Genomic DNA, 7,426 nt, shown 5'->3' with positions numbered 1-7,426 from the left:
AGGCAAAGCGAAGTGCTAAGGGCAGGATTAATCGCATTTCGTCGGTTGTGTTTGGGGAGCTTGTTAAGTGCAAGCTGTAGTTTTCAGATGGTAGGACAGACTTATCGTGGTTCCTTGGGTACATTTCAATCACTCATCTATGCATGTTATTACTTTTGATTCATTTCAACACATATGCATTCCACTTCAGCATAAAACACTACTGTATGCGGACTTAGACCTCTGGAGATAAAGTCATGCATGAGTTTAATAAGAATCGCGTGCGAAGCAGCATGCTTAAATTTATGGAACACGTCAAGCAGTCTCACAAGTGCTTCACAAGTCTCACAAGAGCTTCAGTCGCGGTCATCGGGTGTCTGAAACATGACTTACCAGGTTGCGACACATATTATAATGAAGGCCCAGAAGCCATTTGCCCAATCACCATGTCTGCCATGGTAAAGCTGTAGTACCTTCGAGACGCTTGAGACAGCAAATTGTATTTGCACCATTCTTCAGTTTTGTTCGCACTTTTACGCATTCAAGCCAAATATCTGAGGATCAATTACGGGCTACATTTAGTTCCGATTTGTACGAGGACATGATTCCGGCATGACCAAATTAATTCGTGCGACTGATTCTCGCAAGTTGTTCAGTGCATTAGCGAGGAACATTATTCACACATATAAGACAGTAGTATTAGCATTATTCTTCGTAAAACAACAGGAGAATGGAGCTATAGTTGGGTTATTTCTCCATTCTCCCGTTTTTTCTAAGGAATGAGACTAATACTACTGACTACTCGATCAATTTCCTGTCCACTCAGAATCAAAGGCGTATATGCCGATTCCAAGGGTCCACTGTATCCAAATGACTGGCACTTCCGCTTGGCCCCGACAAACGACAACACCGCGCCACCTATGATAGTGCTGCCGTCAGGTGGACAACTTTGTAACTGCTAGTTCCGCCGGTCTAACCGCTGTGTCAGCTCTCTTTAAAAATGTGGGTCGCCTGAGGATGGCGCACTCTGGTGTGCTGCACCCCAGCAGGCCATGTAAACTCACGAAGACGCCTCGTTCGTAGCTTCTGGCACTGTTCGACTGCATTTTCACACGACAAATTTCGCTCGAAATCTTTGCGAACCAGTCGGCCTCTGCCTCGCGAGATCTAGGAGAAGCGCTGCCACTTTTGAGTTCGTGGGCCAGCAAGGCGCGGGCTGAAAAAGCCCGCAGGACTTTTGGCGATATCACTGACAACGTTGCAGTCATTACCGGGTATTCGTTTTCTGAAATCATAACTTTTGTGTGTTTTAACCACAAGCTTATAGATAATATACTAGCAATGGGTGGCAATAAATCCCAATGGAAAAGACGTTATGTTTGCACATAAGTGATAGAACAGAGAAACTGCATTTTACCATAAACTTTTCCATCTTTAAAACGCGTTATAGTTCATGAACATATAACTAATGGCATGCTGCAGCTTCCAGAGAAGATTACCACGGCTCAACAACTGTCAAACCTACAGTTCGGTGTAATTGCCTAACCAAACATTTTCAGGGAATGTAATCTGAGCACAACAACAGGACAAATCTTTTTGAAATTTTAGGAGAATTTTGTAATTTAAATGGCATCCGTCATCTAACTTCGTCACCGTACGCTCGAATGTCAAACGGCTCAGCTGAAAGGTGTGTTCGGACTTTGAAACGAGAGTTCGTTCCAAGTAGGGTTCGATTCTCACAAAGTCGCTCGCTTTTTGTTTCAAGACGGCAATACTTTGAACACGGCCACGGAGGTGCCTCCGGCTGAACTATTCTAAGGACTGAACTATTGTCCTACTAACTATTGTCCCCTCAGGCTCCGGGGAGCCCGAAGAGCCACTCACAATCCACGCCCGAACAGTCCGAAAGGCCAGCTTGAGGTCGCATTTAGGGGCCTCGGCCCGCAGGGCCGGGCACTCCAATGCCAGCCAGCGGGCCTGCGCATTGATTAGGGGTCTCCTGACCCGAAAATGCCTATATGTTGGTCAGACACCACCAGTAAGGTACAGTCGGCTCCGTGGCGGCATGGGCCTGAAGGTCACTTCCCAGGCAGCAGTAAAGCCAGACCCAGCGATTTAAATTGGTCGGGACTGCAGTGTCTTTCAGCGCCCGGAGAGCCTGGGGGCCCACCGAGTACTACCACTAAGGACCCCATTGGAGGGTGTAAAGGTGTGAAGGGCTGGTCGGAGTCTTATTCAAGGGCCACGGCCCACGGTCACGGGCCCTCAGATAATAGTCAGAGAGCCCTTTGCGCCGATTGGGGACCCCCCTTAGACGATACGGGGCTATACGCCCGCCAGGCACCGCCAGCACCCAACATTTCTAGCCTGTGTAGCGGACAGCGTGCCCTTACGACAGTGCTGTGCATAGCCTCCGGCAATTACTTGAGGTGTTCAAATGCGCCAGAGGGTGGTGGTCCTCATCCACGATGCGGTTATCGCGTTGACTTAGATGGCGGGCATGCATGCATGTAGTTTTTGTGCATTCCTTTTCTGTGTTATTCCATTTGTGGCTCCATCACTCCTACCTTCGTTGAAATTTTTAGTTACATTATTTTTCCTGAGATATTCATTTCCAATCCTCATGTCTAGAATGTCTCAGTAGTACGCCACACGCCATACGCTACGGAATACAGACAGCAAGTCGTCAATATGTTCAATACCCCATTAACACGCGCTCGGGTGGGGGGGTCAAGTTGACCCCCCCCCCCCTCCGAAGGTTTTTCCAGAATGATTTCCGAAAGGCGCGTTGTAGCCGCGCCAAATGTTGCATAGCTGCAGACAATTGAATACCAGATCGTTTGACATGACGAATTTAGATGCATCTTGTAAGGTCGTTAACCTATGGTAGGTCAAAGTCAGACCATGGTTTCAGCGAAGGCAATTTCTAGGGAATCGTCCAATCTGATCCAACAGGTGAGTGTTTGACGAAGCCATACATCTCTGAGATGCTTTCTTAGGCACTATAAATATTGAATGAGCAAATTACGTTGTCCTAAGGTCAGGTATGAAGGTCAGACCGGGTCACAACCAACCTGATTTTTTACTCTAGGGCTTGCTGTATGGGATAGTTTGTGGTGCTCATTTCGAATTTATTGACAGCAGGAATCGCATTATACATCTTCCATTGACTTCTTAAAGGTTGGAAAAGGTCATTGACCCAAGATGCCCCGGGTCAGCATTTTGTTTTTATGAACATACTGCCTAGCATAATTTTTGTCGCTTATCCAAATGCAAAACTCAGCAGTCTTGTATGATTTTGGTCACCATGACCTTTAAAAGGTGAAACAGTCACTGACCTCAAATGGGCTTTTGACCTTTTGCTTAGAAGTAGTTTCCTAGGTTCTGGGGGCACTTTGATGACCAACCTAGAATTTGACCTTGTTTGACCTTATTTGACCTAAAGGTCATGACCTAGGAAGCTCAAACCTTGATCTAAGTGAGGTTACGTACAGGTTAAGACACCCTGAAAATTTGGTGTCTCTAGCTTTCATAGTTCCCGAGATTTCAGGGCGGTCAAATTGACCCCCATCCCACCCGAGCGAGGGGTGTGTAGCCGGTCGCCCGGGCGCATGTTAAGTTATTTGCATCATTAAGCTTTTCGTTGAGCAGGGTGAATTGATGGTGCCGGGGAGGACGGGATGATGGGTAGAGAAATGTCCCTGGCCGAAGGTGTGTACGTCCTCCGCACCGGTCGCCCCCTCCCCCCCCCCCCCCCTCCTCCGCCACCTAAGAATGGTATGTAGTAGGTTAAAAACAGTATTATGCTCTTAACATCGAGGGGGTAGGCTGGCATAGATTTTATAACCCGACATGGGACAGCTTTTCTGCACCTTTGTCTGTCTTACGTGTTGCGTGCACAACGGTTGCGTCTGCATGCTCCGTAGATGGCATCCGAACAGGGATGGTAGATGATGCAGCGACCAGGACTGCCGGCACGTGGTGCCGCCTCGCTGCGCGGCCGTTAGTGCAGTTAAGCGAACCCTTTTGCTTCGGGGTCAGATGACGTGGCGAGTGGCGCGAGGTTTGACGTAAGCCGCTGGAAGCCGCCTGTTTCGTCAACGGCGATAGCAGGGACAACTTTGGTAAGAGAACTGTATGTACTTAGTGTATTATCTTGTATGTGTATTTACTTACGTCAAGATGCATTGTGATTATTAAGTATTCGGTGTGTGAACAAGTGATATAGGACGATAACTTTGCTGTCACTTCCAGAACTCTACTGTGTTCTGGCTCCGTATGCCGGCGTGCTTACTTCACTGGACGACAATGTTGTGTTTGTTTCAGAAACAGAAACAAAAAAGCAAGTACGTAAAAAATGCAAACGTCTCTAAGTCCTTTTTCCGCCGTCGATGATAGTTTCAAAGTTGTTACCTGTGTCCACCCGTATTTTTGCGCTAACTATTCATCTCTCATGAACCATGCTAATTGGCCATTTCCTTTCACACTCAATGCAACACATGTAGCCAAGGCATGATGAAAGCCCGCTAAGTGCATATGCATGTTCAAAATTACCGAAAAAGGTTAAGACTCGCATTCATGTGTAAAGATTTTGAGATCATAGTCTACTGTTTCAGTGTTTTCTATGTTTCTGTGGCACAGGCCACATGATATTGTCACTTCCGCCAATGCTGTCGTACAAATCAGTTCCTTGAGGTTTTGATTCGCTGGATTATTTCAGTTTTGTAAGCCTGCTGTCAACAGTCTGTCGCAGGACCTTGGTAGGGGCCCAAGGTGCGGCAGTGCGGTTTACTTAGTCTCCATGTTTCTGTGTTGAACAAAACATTCCTGACGCACACGACTCTGATGATGAAGTTTGATAGTGAAGTGCATTACTGTTATGTTCTTTCCATTGTTTCTGCACTCTACTAATTGTTTGTCTTTTTGACACAATGTCGGTAACGGAGCTGGAACAGAAACGTGGTAGGTTGCCCAGTGTCCTGACAAGAGTTCGTAGAAGAGCTTCTATGCTGATCGACAGTAGAGGTAGTAGGACGCAGCTCATCCCCATCAGTTATGAAGTTGATCACGCTTCAGAGAAGTTGGAAGAGCTTAATGATGAGCTTATTGCCGCGCTCACTTCCGAGGCAGACAAGGCTCAAGCTAAGCAGTACTTTGAAGATGCAGAGAAGCAGCACGAAGAGGCTGTAGGTGACATTGAAATCTACCTGACAGCGAGGAAGAACGATCCTTCGTCAGTTGCATCGCGTCAGATATCTCAAGCGTCTGCAAACTCATCAGCCTTCCGAGAAGCTGACATACAATTCAGAGTGAAGCAGCTGGAGACAGCTCAGCTGGAGTGTCAACTAGCCCAAGAAAGAAAGGAGCAAGACATGCAGAGGCGGCGCAAGTTGCAAGAAGCGAGAGACGCCCAAGCCGCAGCTGAGCTACGCGCACAGCTTACTGAAGCTGCTGAAGATCAGCTGAGCTGGGAGAGGAAGGACGACTTCACTGGGAAACTTGTTGATCGGGAAGGTCAAGGGGCTCCTCCTGATCTAGGTGAGCAGGGGAGAGGTTTGGACAGGCCTCAGGTTCTGACGTTCGTTGGTGCTTCGGTGCCTGTTGATCGGCGGACCCAGGGGGCCCATCTTGACCTGCATCCAGACCGTCCAACTCTGACCAGTGTCCTACCACCTGGCCCAGTCGGTAGCCCATTGCATGTGAGCAGGGAGCCCCAAGGGGGACTCCCTCGCGCGTCCACGTTCCATCACAGCATTCTTCGTCTGTCCTTGCCCAAGTTTGGCGGGGGACCAGCAGAGTGGCCGGAGTGATTTGCTCTGTTCAAAACGCTTGTTCACGATCAAGCCTCCCTTACCTTGACTGAAAAGATGGCTCACCTGCAAGCTGCAGTGTCGGGTCTTGCACAGCACACCACAAGTGGTATGTTGTATGATGGTAATTGGTATGATGACGCCCTGATGGCACTGGAGGACTGTTTCGGACGCCCGGGGGACATTCTGCATGCCAACTTGCGAGACATATTCGCCTGTCCCGCACCAGCCTATCTCGATCCAGTACGGTTTGAACGTTTTCATGCCACTGTCCAGTGCGCAGTCACCGTTTTTCAAAACTTGGGTTACCATGGTGATCTCCATAGCTGCGAAAACCTTAGGCGTGTGGTGGAGAAGCTCCCATCAGAGTTGAAGCGAATCTAGGGGAGCACATCTTGGGCTTGGATAGACCTAGTCCAATCCATTTTGATACCTGGCTCCGTAAACAGGTGAGGGTAGCCCTCAACTACGTGGCCGTGTCTCCGGAGTCAAATAAGACGGCAGCTGAGAAGAATCCGATGAGACACATGCAGCGGTGGCAGAGTGAGAAGAAGGCAGTTGAGCGAACTGCTCTAGTCACGGAGGCCATGACCGCTGGCGGGATCTGCGTGAACTGCAACGGACAGCACGAAGTAAGCGTGTGTCCTTCCTGCCTGCTGATGACGGTCGATGACAGCTCATTTTACTGCCAGCTCTGGTTGCTGCTTTTTTTTTGCCTGAGGAAGGAACACGATGTTCGAAATTGTCGCTTTGCAAAGCCGGGTGGTATCGATTGATCTATCCGTGGATGACCAATGACACAATTCGCTCGGCGCACCACCCGCGTGCGGCTCTGTATTCCAGACTCCCGAACAACCCACAGATCCCAGCTGAGTACCCGACCCCGGTTGTACTCAAGCACTCGGCCGCGTAAGTGGCGACACCTCCTGGTTGCGACTGCTAACAGTCAACCCATATACATATCAACTCATCCCCCGTAAGATAAACGAGTCCGAGAATAACACACAGCTGACAGCGCGTCCGATTATCCGAGATGGCGATATAAACATTACCGATAACGAGCGGGTACCACACGCTCGCGACCCGACCGGCGTAGGGCCGCAAAGGGAGAGCAAGGTCGCACTTCTCTGTCAGGAGAGCCGGTGCTCGTCCGATCCACTGCAGCAGCCGCCGGCAACACAGGACACTCCGGAACGGGAACTGTCATCCTACTATCGACCAACGGGCTGTCCGGCGACCGAGCCCGCAGGTGATCAACGTGTCGTCGGAAGCAGCGGCCGTCCGGCAGCCGGACGTCACACTGACGGCCCGATACCGCCACCACCACCGCTGGCTGTCAGGGCCGCTGGTCGACCGCAGATACGTACACCGGATCGCCAGTCTCGAACTGTCGCACCGCGGTCGAGTGCCGGTTATTCGCCAGTGTTTGACGTTCTTGTTTGGTGCAGACACGTTCGGGCAGGGCGGAGTCTGGCCGCAGCCGGGACAGGTGAGTGGTCAGCGGGCGGCCGTGGCAGCAGCTCCGCGGGCGACACGCCAATAGTCGAGTGAGGGGTGGTCCAATACTGAGGCAGGACCCGACTCAGGCGCGTCTGCAGCGACCCAGCACTCTGCTTCTTCAGCCCGGTTTTGATCAC

Source organism: Pollicipes pollicipes, unplaced genomic scaffold (assembly GCF_011947565.3).
Source record: "Pollicipes pollicipes isolate AB1234 unplaced genomic scaffold, Ppol_2.1 Scaffold_5724;HRSCAF=6776_pilon_pilon_pilon, whole genome shotgun sequence".
Taxonomy (NCBI): Eukaryota; Metazoa; Arthropoda; class Thecostraca; order Pollicipedomorpha; family Pollicipedidae; genus Pollicipes; species Pollicipes pollicipes.
This window is presented reverse-complemented; position numbering follows the sequence as displayed.